Here is a 13,721-nt window from a genome sequence, read left to right on the forward strand (position 1 = left end):
CCTTTATAGCTTTTTCAGTTGCAGGGCTGCAAACAGTGTGACCAAAAGTCCTTCTCAGGACTATTCTAGTTGTATACAGGCAGGCAGGGTATAGCCAGGTCGGAGTACAGAAGCAGAGTCCTTCTCAGGACTATTGTTGCTATATACAGGCAGGGTATAGCCAGGTCTGAATACAGGCTAGTGACCAAAAGAGTCCTTGTCAGGACTATTGTACCAGTATACAGGCAGGCAGGCAGGCAGGGTAGTGGTGACCGTATACCAGCCTTCATCATATCTGGGGCTGGTGTACACAGTGTAAAACAGTCCAGATAGTGTCTGACTTGTCTGTAATTGTCGCTCCCCAAAAAAACCTGTTAGGTTCTTATTGCGTCCGTGCTTGGTTTTTAAAACCGCACGTGTGTGCCTGTTGGTGGCAGCGTACAGGTGCACTTGTGTGCAATTTCCAGAAACTTTGATATAACGCACAAGTAGTGAATATACACGTCAGCAGTGCACAGCATTGCAAAATGCGCAAGGGCATTGGCAAGGAACAAGGAAGTGGACGTGATGGTGGTGCAGGCAGAGGCCGAGGTCGTGGGCAAGCTCTAATTTCGCCACAACAAAGGGCCACATCTAGTCGCTCGCACGTCCTGTCCCAAATTCTTGGGGACCGCAGCAGTACACCGCTCTTGAACCAAGACCAGTGTCAACAGGTTGTTAGTTGGATAGCAGATAATGCTTCCAGTCAGATTGGCACCACCACAAACACTCTGTCTTCCACACGGTCAAGTGTCAGTAGCCGTGATACTGCACCGCACATTTCTGAACCTGATCCTCCTTCCTACCACCAGGCTGAGTACACGTCCTCCTCGGACATTAATGATCCCACACTTGGACACTCGGAAGAGCTGTTCACGTTTCCATTCACACATTCTGGCCTCTCGCCAGCTCATATTGAAGTGGGTCATGAGGAGATCGTCTGTACAGATAGCCAAATATTTGAGCAGCCACGTTCTCACGAAGTTGGCAACGTGTCCCAACAAGTGGTGGACGATGATGAGACACAATTGTCAGGAAGTCAGGAGGAGGAGCAGGGTGCGGAAGAGGAAGACGACGTGGTGGATGATCCAGTAACTGACCCAACCTGGCAGGAGGATATGCAGAGCGAGGACAGCAGTGCACAGGGGGAGGGAGGCGTAGCATCACAACAGGCAGTAAGAAGCAGGGTGGTGGCCCCAGGCAGAAGTCAGGCAACCGTTCCCCGGAACAACACGACGACACAAGGTGCCTGTACAAATGTTAGGTCTTCCCGAGTCTGGCAGTTTTTTAAGTTGGATCCAGATGATTCAAAAAAGGCCATTTGCAACACCTGCCGTGCCAGCATCAGCAGGGGTACCAAAACTAGCAGCCTGACCACCACCAGCATGATCAGGCACATGTCAGCCAAGCACCCGACTTTGTGGGAAGTACAACAGAGTCGAGGAGCAGTGCTTGCTGATGTCACTGCTACGTCTTCGCTGGTTGTGCATGCGAGCCAATCCTCTGTCCATGCTGCCTGCGAACAAGCCTCCTCCACTCCTGCACCTGCAGTTGCCTACGCAGAAAGAACACCATCATCAAGCACGTCCTTGTCCCAGCGCAGCGTTCAGTTATCCATTCAGCAAACCTTTGAACGCAGGCGCAAATACACTGCCAACACCCCACATGCCACAGTTCTAAATGCTAACATTTCGCGACTGCTTGCGCTGGAAATGTTGCCTTTTAGGCTGGTGGAGACAGAAGCATTCCGTGACCTGATGGCGGCAGCTGTCCCACGTTACTCGGTCCCCAGCCGCCACTATTTCTCCCGGTGTGCCGTCCCCGCGTTGCATAACCACGTGTCACAAAACATCACACGTGCCCTGAACAACGCTGTTTCACCCAAGGTCCACCTAACCACAGACACTTGGACAAGTGCTTGTGGGCAAGGCCGCTACATCTCGTTGACGGCACACTGGGTTAATATTGTGGAAGCTGGGACCCAGTCTGAGCGAGGGACGGAACACGTCCTTCCCACACCAAGGTTTGCAGGCCCTACCTCAGTCAGTGTTTCACCCACACTCTACAGCTCCGGAATGTCATGCTCTTCAGCCTCCTCCTCCTCCTGCGCATCTTCATCCACTGTGCCCTCCACACCAGTCACAAGCTGGAAGCACTGCAGCACTGCCTCGGCGAAGCGGCAACAGGCTGTGCTGAAGCTAATCTGCATAGGTGACAAACCCCACAATGCAGAAGAGCTGTGGACAGCTCTGAAACAGCAGGCAGATCACTGGCTCACACCTCTGAACCTAAAGCCAGGAAAGGTCGTGTGTGACAATGGCCGGAACCTGGTGGCGGCTTTGAGGCGAGGCCAGCTGACACATGTTCCATGCGTGGCCCATGTGCTCAACCTCGTGGTTCAGCGGTTTATAAAGTCATACCCAGAGCTGTCTGATCTGCTGGTAAAAGTTCGCCGCCTGTCTGCACATTTTCGAAAGTCACCTACTGCTTCAGCCGGCCTTGCCGGCTTTCAGCGCCGTTTGCATCTTCCGGCTCACAGACTGGTGTGTGATGTCCCCACGCGTTGGAATTCAACTCTGCACATGTTGGTCAGGATATGTGAGCAGAAGAGGGCAGTTGTTGAGTACCTGCATCACCTAAGCCGTCGGGAAATGGGTCAAACTCCACACATAACACCTGAGGAGTGGAGATGGATGTCAGACCTATGTACCATCCTCCAAAACTTTGAGGACTCCACCAAGATGGTGAGTGGTGATGACGCCATTATTAGCGTCACCATACCGCTACTCTGCCTTCTAAAACGGTCTCTGCTGAAAAACAAACATGATGCATTGCAGGCGGAGCGCGATGAGTTGCAGCAAGAAACAGTAGTGGGTGTGGGTGATAACACACAGCCCAGCCTCGTCTCATCACAACGTGCAGTGGAGGACTATGACGAGGAGGAGGATGAAGACATGGAGCAACTCTCCGGCCAAATTGAGGATATGACATGCACACCAGTCATATCCTCGGTTCAGCGTGGCTGGCCAGAGGACAGGGTAGATGAGGAGGAGGAGGAGGAGGAGGAGGAGGACAGCATGTTCAGTCATCTTGTTGGTCAGGCTACTGAAGTCCTGGCTGTTAAGAGTCTGGCGCACATGGCTGACTTTATGGTAAGCTGCCTGTCTCGTGACCCTCGCGTTAAGAACATCTTGGCCGACAATCATTACTGGTTGGTAACACTGTTAGACCCACGCTACAAGGAGGACTTTTTGTCTCTTATTCCCGTGGAGGAGAGGTCAACCAAAATGCAGCAGTTCCGGAAGGCCATACTCACGGAAGTAGGCAAAGCATTCCCCTCACAAAACGCTAGCGGCATAGGTCAGGAATCAGTGGACAACCGAGGCGTACAGCCGAGAGAGGCACAAGTCCAATCCGCCAGAGGTAGGGGAACAGTCTTTAAGATGTGGGACAGTTTTCTCAGCCCCTCACGTACCACAGCCCCTGAGGTGCGGGGTAGTGCCACAAGAAATCCTAAGTTTGCCCAGATGCTGAAGGAGTACCTTGCAGATCGAACAACTGTACTCCGACATTCCTCTGTGCCTTACAATTATTGGGTATCCAAGCTGGACACGTGGCATGAATTGGCTCTCTACGCCTTGGAAGTCCTGGCCTGCCCTGCTGCTAGCGTTTTGTCAGAGCGTGTTTTTAGTGCCGCAGGTGGAATCATTACAGATAAACGCACCCGCCTGTCAACTGAAAATGCTGACAGGCTGACTCTGATCAAGATGAACAAGGGTTGGATTGGGACAGACTTCACCACACCACCAGCAAATGAGAGCGGAATTTAAAGTTTGCCATGTACCTCCACTCACCCATGGGTACACACTTCTGGACTTTGGATAATCGCTGGACTGCTCCTCCTTCTCCTCATGCGCCACCATGATGATGACCGTTACAAATTGCAATACTTAGGCCTTTGTTTCAGGTATACCCCCAGTGGTAAATTTTTTCGCCCATTCTTTGCAGAATGGACATTACAACGACAGGAGACCCGCTCCTTTGCAATGGGAACAATGTTTTGAGGCCCTCATGCACGTCTCTACCCAGGGACAACGTGGAGCCTCCCAATTTTTGGCTGCCCTGCTTAAGGGCTATACTATAATACACCCACTTCCTTAAAATGGACACTTAATGTTTTGAGGCCCTCATGCACGTCTCTATCCAGGGACAATGTGGAGCCTCCCTATTTTTGGCTGCCCTGGCAAAGGGCTATACTGAAATAGACCCACTTCCTTACAATGGGCACTTCAGGTTTACAGGCCCTCATGCACGTCTCTATCCAGGGACAATGTGGAGCCTCCCAATTTTTGGCTGCCCTGGCAAAGGGCTATACTGAAATAGACCCACTTCCTTACAATGGGCACTTCAGGTTTACAGGCCCTCATGCACGTCTCTATCCAGGGACAATGTGGAGCCTCCCAATTTTTGGTTTACAGGCCCTCATGCACGTCTCTATCCAGGGACAATGTGGAGCCTCCCAATTTTTGGCTGCCCTGGCAAAGGGCTATACTGAAATAGACCCACTTCCTTACAATGGGCACTTCAGGTTTACAGGCCCTCATGCACGTCTCTATCCAGGGACAATGTGGAGCCTCCCAATTTTTGGCTGCCCTGGCAAAGGGCTATACTGAAATAGACCCACTTCCTTACAATGGGCACTTCAGGTTTACAGGCCATCATGCACGTCTCTATCCAGGGACAATGTGGAGCCTCCCAATTTTTGGCTGCCCTGGCAAAGGGCTATACTGAAATAGACCCACTTCCTTACAATGGGCACTTCAGGTTTACAGGCCATCATGCACGTCTCTATCCAGGGACAATGTGGAGCCTCCCAATTTTTGGCTGCCCTGGCAAAGGGCTATACTGAAATAGACCCACTTCCTTACAATGGGCACTTCAGGTTTACAGGCCATCATGCACGTCTCTATCCAGGGACAATGTGGAGCCTCCCAATTTTTGGCTGCCCTGTCAAAGGGCTATACTGAAATAGACCCACTTCCTTACAATGGGCACTTCAGGTTTACAGGCCCTCATGCACGTCTGTATGCAGGGGCATTGGTGAACCTCACAATTTTGGACTGCCCTGGCAAAGGAAAATACTACAAAGACTCACTTCCTCAAAATGGGCACATTAGACTCAAGAGGCCTTCATGTACGTCTCTTCTCAGGGACATCGGAGTGCCACACAATGTTTTCACGTAAAATCTTTCATGTATTAATCTCAAAAAGTAACATACACCAGCTCTATCTCACTATTGGGTATGTGCCCTTAACATTTCCGCCATGAAAAATCATTTTGGGGTCATTTTGGAAGGTTTTCTGGTGAGTCCGTAAAAATGGCGTAAAACGCGGACAAAATTGTTCACAGCTGTGACTTTTCAGTGATAAATGCTTCAAGGGGTCTTCCCCATGCTGTTGCCATGTCATTTGAGCACTCTTCTGAGACTTTTGTGCCATTTTTAGGGTTTCTCCATGCTGCCGGGGGGTCATTTCACAAAAATACTCGGGTCTCCCATAGGATAACATTGGGCTCGTTGCTCGGCCCGAGTACACGAGTATCTTGGGAGGCTCGGCCCGAGCTTCGAGCACCCGAGCTTTTTAGTACTCGCTCATCACTAGAAATTATATAATGCTGGCAGACTAGTATGAAAAGTAGTGAAAGGGGTTCCAGACAAAGGGTAACCTTATGAATTCATAAGGATATAAGTGGGAATATATAAGTATATAAAAAAAATATATATGTAAAAAATATATCTGTATAAACACATGTGGATGTGGGGGACTGTGCGAAAGGGATGTATATATGTATATTCATGTATAAATGAACAGAATAGAATAAGATAAAATGCGTGTGCATAAGTGAAAGGTGTGCATTAATTGGGCCAAAAGTACACAACAAGGCATATAAATAACAAATGTATAATAAAAAAATAAATAAAACAATATATATAAAAATATATATAAAATTACATGATATAAAAGCATAAGGAACATAAATGATGATAAAAAATATATATATATATATAATGTTAAAAGTCCGATAAAAAATTTACAATAAAAACTAGAACGACAAGTCAGTTATCAAATTCAAGCCCATTGGCTTCAAAGTATCCAGTTTATGTATCCAGAAGGATTCTTTTTTGTTGAGAACATCCATTCTGTTGGGACTATTAGGCGGGATTTGCTCAATGGGCGTAATAGTAAAGGCCATGGTCTTGTGGGACAAAGTGCAGTGTTTAGAAAGTTCATGGAGCATGTAGCCAACCCTGATGTTATGCCTGTGTGAGTTCAGACGGTTATGAAGAGCTTGACATGTCCTACCTATGTACTGTTTGCCACATTTACAGTCAATGAGATATATCACAAAATTAGATTGACAGGTGAGATGAGTTTTAATTGGAAAATCTTCTGTCCCATTTGAGGACCTGAAGCTCGTGCGTTTATGGCAAATAGTTTTGCAGCATAGGCAATTTCTTGAACCGCATCGATAAGACCCTGAAGGGGCAATAGGGTTGACAGTTCTCGGAGGGGCAGTTCTGAGGCGGCTGGGGGCTAGAACATTCTTTATGCTAGGGGCTCTTCTGAATGTGATGCCCGGGATGGGGGGGAGAATGGTCTTTAGGAAAGGATCATTCAGCAATATACTCCAATGCTTGGTGAAAATATTCCTGATTTTTATATTGTCGCTACTGTAAGTGGTCAGAAAATTGAGATTAAAGGGACTCTCATCATTTACAAGGACAGGGGTGGTGGGGATTTTTGGTGTAATCAAGTCCTTTTGTTCCAGAATGGCAGAATTGTGATATGCTTTTTGGATAAGGGTTTTGGGGTATTTCTTTTCCAAAAAACGATGATCCCTGAGGATTTTCACCTGATTGTTAAAATCATCCAGACGGGAACAACTTTTCCTGATACGTTTATATTGATTAGCTGGAATATTTTTCAGCCATTTAGTGTAATGCTCACTGCTGTAGTGGATGTGTGACGCCCTGGCACAGCCAGGTTGTCACAGAAAGAATTAATCCTCCTTGGTAATCTGATCTCACACCGGTGCAGCCAGACAAGCACAGCCCCCAGTGTAAGGGAAAAGCAGAGGAGAGGGGAGGGGCTGGAGCAGAGAGTGTGTGGAGGGCAGACAGGACAGAGGTCTGGAGTCTAGCTCCCAGGTGGGGAGTGAAGCATCTCCAAAAGGGCCGGGGCAGGCCGTAGTGAGGAAGGGGCCAGAACAGGTAGCCGGAGCAGGGCGGTGGCCCCTCGGTACCTGGGTACCCGGATCGCTACAGGGGAGAGGATTCCCCGTTCCCGGCTGAAGAGAAAGAGGAAGAGAGAGGAGAAAAAGGCACTTTGCTGCAGGGAAGGAAACAACAAGGGCTGCTGCACCGTGTGTGGGACACTAACACCCCCGTACCGGAGGCCGCGGACACCGGCAATTCTTAGTTCACCAGTGACTCCGTGTGACTTTCTTGTGAGTACACCCGTGCCCTCGGGCACCGCACTGCAGCACTGCGCCCTGCTCCCTGCTTACCCCATCACCGGGCCCCGGGACAACCAACCCCCCCTACCCACGGAGGGGACATAACAACTACGCTGCTCCCTGTCATCGCTCCCGGGATCCCCTTCCAGAGCAGCGGTGGTGTTCCACCATCACCACAACCGTGGGTGGCGTCACGGACAATTTCCCTTACCCAAATCCCCTTTTACTGTGGAGCCTGGGATCACAGACCGGGTCACGCCACCGTGATACCCACAGAAGTGACTCTGTGGCCCGGATCTGAGTACCCCCTGGTCCCCGGGCGAAACATTTGGTGTCACGAACAGGATCGAACCCATCCAGTTACCTGGAAGAAGTGCGCCTTATTCTGGACTGTCAGCGGTGATCCGCTGCAAAAATCTTGAAGTCCGCCATTTTAGCCGCCATTTTAGGCGCCAAAAACAACAACTTGGCGCCTTCTTCTCCGAGCGGTGGGCGCGAAAAAGAGGCTCCGCCCCCTGAGAACGCGGGCGGAAGTGAAGCTCCGGAGGACCGGAAGCGAAAGGGAAACTTTAAAAGCTGCTGGAAGGACTGCTCCCGAGTACCAAGGGGGAGCAGAAAGAAGGAACCGCAGCTTATGTGACAAGGACTGTACAGGCAGGGACGCCAGGACTCTGCCAACATTTGGTTCCTGGAGAGGCCGCCGCAGCGATGCACCGACCCGTTACCCCTGTTACCGGTAGCGGAGCCCGCAGCGCCTGTTGGGGAGGACCCAGACCTGGGGTCCCCAGGCCTCACCTTTGTCACCACCATGCCACTGGCCCCGGCAGTCCGCCCGGCCGCGACGGAGATGACGACGGCTCCGGCAGTCCGCCCGGCCGCAACGGCAGCGAAGTACCGGTCCCGTTGACCAATTTGGGGCTGTTCCTGGACTGGGGTCAAGGGGTGCTGCCTGGGTTTTAGGGGCAGCACCAAGGCTAGGTTGTTTGGGTGGGTGACTAAAGGACTCGTTATGTTGCTATTATTGAAAATGCATGTGTGAAAATGTTTAAAATGTTTTATTCTTTTCCAGTTTAATAAAATGTTGGTGCCTTGACGGCCCGAGGACGGGCCGTGTTTTACCAAGGGGGTGTGTGACGCCCTGGCACAGCCAGGTTGTCAAAGAAAGAATTAATCCTCCTTGGTAATCTGATCTCACACCGGTGCAGCCAGACAAGCACAGCCCCCAGTGTAAGGGAAAAGCAGAGGAGAGGGGAGGGGCTGGAGCAGAGAGTGTGTGGAGGGCAGACAGGACAGAGGTCTAGAGTCTAGCTCCCAGGTGGGGAGTGAAGCATCTCCAAAAGGGCCGGGGCAGGCCGTAGTGAGGAAGGGGCCAGAACAGGTAGCCGGAGCAGGGCGGTGGCCCCTCGGTACCTGGGTACCCGGATCGCTACAGGGGAGAGGATTCCCCGTTCCCGGCTGAGGAGAAAGAGGAAGAGAGAGGAGAAAAAGGCACTTTGCTGCAGGGAAGGAAACAACAAGGGCTGCTGCACCGTGTGTGGGACACTAACACCCCCGTACCGGAGGCCGCGGACACCGGCAATTCTTAGTTCACCAGTGACTCCGTGTGACTTTCTTGTGAGTACACCCGTGCCCTCGGGCACCGCACTGCAGCACTGCGCCCTGCTCCCTGCTTACCCCATCACCGGGCCCCGGGACAACCAACCCCCCCTACCCACGGAGGGGACATAACAACTACGCTGCTCCCTGTCATCGCTCCCGGGATCCCCTTCCAGAGCAGCGGTGGTGTTCCACCATCACCACAACCGTGGGTGGCGTCACGGACAATTTCCCTTACCCAAATCCCCTTTTACTGTGGAGCCTGGGATCACAGACCGGGTCACGCCACCGTGATACCCACAGAAGTGACTCTGTGGCCCGGATCTGAGTACCCCCTGGTCCCCGGGCGAAACAGATGTATCCGTTGGCATCCACTTGCTTGAAATATGTTTTAGTCATTTAGTCAGAGATTTACTAATTTCATCTGGACTCCTGTGGTTTGGCGCGGTATTTAAATCTGCTTTTCTCCTGTTGTCTGAAATCACTCAGTTTTTGCGGGACTGCTGCCTTCCACATTACTTTCATGCTGTCAAAGGGGTTGTGACTGGCACAACCGCATCAGGTGAGTGTTCCTGTTATACATTCACCTCCCATTGTTATACCGGGTAAGACCCTATTTGCGCCTTTCTTCCCACAGTTTTTTCGCTTTCGAGAAATAGAGCACAGTAAGCCTGGGGAGAGGAAAGGATGGATGTAAACATTAGAGATGCTGCTGGCAGAAACCAAGTAATGCTATCTCATAATAAAAGGTTTATATTAGTATAAGAGTACGGATGCATTTAATGGCACATAATAGCATGATTGATGAATACAAAATAAAATGAGTTAGGGTAGTGGATAACCTTTTTAACCCCTTCAAGACCTAGAACGTAACAAAACATCCTAAATCAGTTCGGGGTGATCACCACTGGCTGATGCAGTGAGTTGGCAATGATGCCTGCAGATGTCTGCTGATTTGAACAGCAGACATGTGAGGCCAAAAGGCATGGGTGGAAACCCCTTAACTTGCACTGTAAAAATGTGATAGCGTGATATAAATGGCCGCAGCGGGGAACGCGCTTTTCCCCGCTGCCATTGGTGTCTCTGTGATGCGGGCACGGGGAGCTGATGGTTGCCATGGTAGCGACGGGTCATGTGACTCCTGTAGCTATCGTGACGTAGTTCCTGTTAAGGCCCCGTCACACACAGAGATAAATCTTTGGCAGATCTATGGTTGCAGTGAAATCATGGACATATTGTTCCATTTGTACACAGCCACAAACTTGGCACTGATTGTCCACAATTTCACTGCAACCACAGATCTGCCGCAAATTTATCTCTGTGTGTGACAGGGCCTTTAGAGCCGCTGCTCTGTCGGCTCTAACAGGAATGCTGCATTTCTGCTGATCAAAAGAAATGAACAACCGATCAGACCGCTGATCCTTATAGTCCACTAAGCGGACTATTAAAATAAAAAAAAAAATAATAAAAAAAGATAAAGTTTTAAAAAAATAAAAAAAAACCTAAAAGTTCAAATCACTCCCCCTCATTCACTCCATTGAAAATTAAACAGTAAAGAAAAATAAAAATATACACACATTTGGTATCACTGTGTTAAAAAATGTCCGACCTATCAAAATATAGAATCAATTAACCTAATGAGTAAACAGCGTAGTGGAAAAAATTCCAAACACCAAAATTCCATTTTTTTGGTTGTGGCAATTTTTGTGCAAAATGCAATAAAAGTCAATCAAAACAGAGCATCTGCCTGGTCATGAAGGTGTTAAAGGGAATCTGTCACCATGGGTTTGCTCCCCTATCAGAGAGCAGCATAATGTAGAGACAGATACCCTTATTCCAGCAACATGTCACTTACTGAGCTGTTTGCTGTCATTTTGGTAAAACAAATGTTTTCCCTGCTGCAGATCTAGTAGTTATGCAGAGCTCATGAATCTGCTGGACTACCTGGCAGCACGCCAAGTAGTCGTCTAATGATAACATCACTGTTTAATCAGCTGTAGATTATCAAAATGACACTTAGCAGTCCAGTAAGTGACACATCACTTGAATCAGGATCTTTGCCCGTACATTATGCTGCTCTCAGAATAAGGCCCGTTTCACACGTCAGTGAAAAACACTGACGTTTTTCACTGGCGTGTAAAACACGCACATGTTCCTGCGTGTGCCGTGAATCACGGCACACGTGGGCTGTCTAAGTGCAATCCGGGCTCCGTTCTCCATGGCCCGTGATTGCACTTAGAGATTAACTCACCTGTGCGCGCTCCCGCTCTCCATGGTGCTGATCGCTCCCGTGGTGCAGCATCCGGCCGGCGCTGACCCCCGCAGCAGCTGCTTCCGGGTCGGCTATGTCGCACATCATGAATATGCGCGACAACAATGAGCCGGCTCCGAAGCAGCAAGCTGCACGGGCTGCAGAGGACATCGCTGGACGCCGGGTGAGTTAAAATGTTTTTTTATTTTAAAAGCACGTTTTTTTCTGGCACGTGTTTCACGGACCACACCACTGCGTGGTCCGTGGGACATCAGTGATGCCAGAAAAAAATGGACATGTCTCCGTGCGGCAATCACGGACACGCGGGTATGCCGCACGGAGACACGTGCAGTGAAAACTCACTGACGTGTGAGCAGACCCATTCATTATAATGGGTCTGCGTATGTCCGTGATTCTGGTACGTTTAAAAAAAGCACAAATGTACCAGAATCGCTGACGTGTGAAAGGGGCCTCAGTGGTAAAAACCTGGTGACAGATTCACTTTAAGCCAAATACCAGGAAATCTCAAACACAAAGCAGCTTTATTTAAAACATGACATTAAAAAAGAGACAAAACCTGTTCTTGTGGCAGGAGGTCTCCTAGGAGTCTTCTGCACAGTTTTAGTGCATTTTTTTGTGGCGTTTTTGCAGCGGGTTTTCTGCAAAGTGGATTACTTCAATGCAAAACCGTTGCGACACCCTGCAAAGAATTGACATGCTCATTTTTTATTTTAAAAGCGCTGCAAAAAAAGCAGGTATTTGACAAAACAGTCAGGAAAAAAATCTGCAAGTGTCTTTGTGTTTATGAGATTTCAGAAATCTCATAGACTTTGCTGGGACTGCAAAAAGCAGTGTGTTATTTGTATGGATTTGCATAAAACCAGGGCAAAAACACATCTAAAAACTGCAAAAATGCCGTATGAACATTGCCTTATAGAAACGTCACCATGTCCGTATTTTTCACCCACTCCTGATTTTGGCTTACAAATACCGAGGTAAAATACTGACCAAACGCTGAGGTAAAATACTGACCAAACGCTGAGGTAAAATGCTGACCAAACGCTGAGGTAAAATGCTGACCAAACGCTGAGGTAAAATACTGACCAAACGCTGAGGTAAAATGCTGACCAAACGCTGAGGTAAAATGCTGACCAAACGCTGAGCTAAAATGCTGACCAAACACTGAGGTAAAATGCTGACCAAACGCTGAGGTAAAATGCTGACCAAACGCTGAGGTAAAATGCTGACCAAACGCTGAGGTAAAATGCTGACCAAACGCTGAGGTAAAATGCTGACCAAACGCTGAGGTAAAATGCTGACCAAACGCTGAGGTAAAATGCTGACCAAACGCTGAGGTAAAATGCTGACCAAACGCTGAGGTAAAATACTGACCAAATACCGAGGTAAAATACTGACCAAATACCGAGGTAAAATACTGACCAAATACCGAGGTAAAATACTGACCAAATACCGAGGTAAAATACTGACCAAATACCGAGGTAAAATACTGACCAAATACCGAGGTAAAATACTGACCAAATGCTGAATATATGAACCCACAATGAGCCATTGGTTAACTTTTGATGTTGCAGAATTTTGCCGCCATTTCTGCAATTATTAACTAAATTAAGTTGCTTGCATTTTTTTTACCTACTTTTTATTGCATTTTTAGTGCTGAGGTTTTAGTCTCTTCTTGGTCTGTCGTTTTAAATAAAGCTACTTTGTTTTTGATACTTCCTGGTATTTGGCTTTGAGGAAACTTTATTGATAAAGTCTAGCAGATCCCATGCATTTTTTATTGCATTTCTCATGTCATCTATGTGCTGTCCGTGTTTTTCACGGATTCATAGACTTGTCCTGGCCCTTGTCATCCGTGCTGCCAGAAAAAAAGGACATGTCTCCGTGTTGGTCACACAGTCCATGTGAAAAGACAAATATACGAGCAGCACCATAGATTATAAAGGGTATGTGTGGTATCTGGGAAAAATAAATGGATACCACCTCACATGTACCAGAAAGATGGAGCCTTCAAGATCCACTCTCCATCCGCTCCAAAATCGGGGTACTAGCGCAACGAGGGGGATAGGACTTTCCACACATACGGTCCAGGAAATCCCAAGCGTGAACCCTGAGAGCAAGCTCCCTCAGTTAGCCACATTAGGGAGCGGGACCCGATTAGTTTCAAGCTATAGGGACTAACCAGAAGAGAACAAAGTGCCAAGGGAAAGGTCACAGATTAACAGGCAACACCAGCAGAAACGGGACCCAAATGTGCTCCCCCCTCAGCGGCAGCAGTGTCCAGAACTTTGGTTTACTAAAGTTGTCAGTGTCAGCGTTATT

Source organism: Anomaloglossus baeobatrachus, chromosome 10 (assembly GCF_048569485.1).
Source record: "Anomaloglossus baeobatrachus isolate aAnoBae1 chromosome 10, aAnoBae1.hap1, whole genome shotgun sequence".
Classification (NCBI taxonomy): Eukaryota; Metazoa; Chordata; class Amphibia; order Anura; family Aromobatidae; genus Anomaloglossus; species Anomaloglossus baeobatrachus.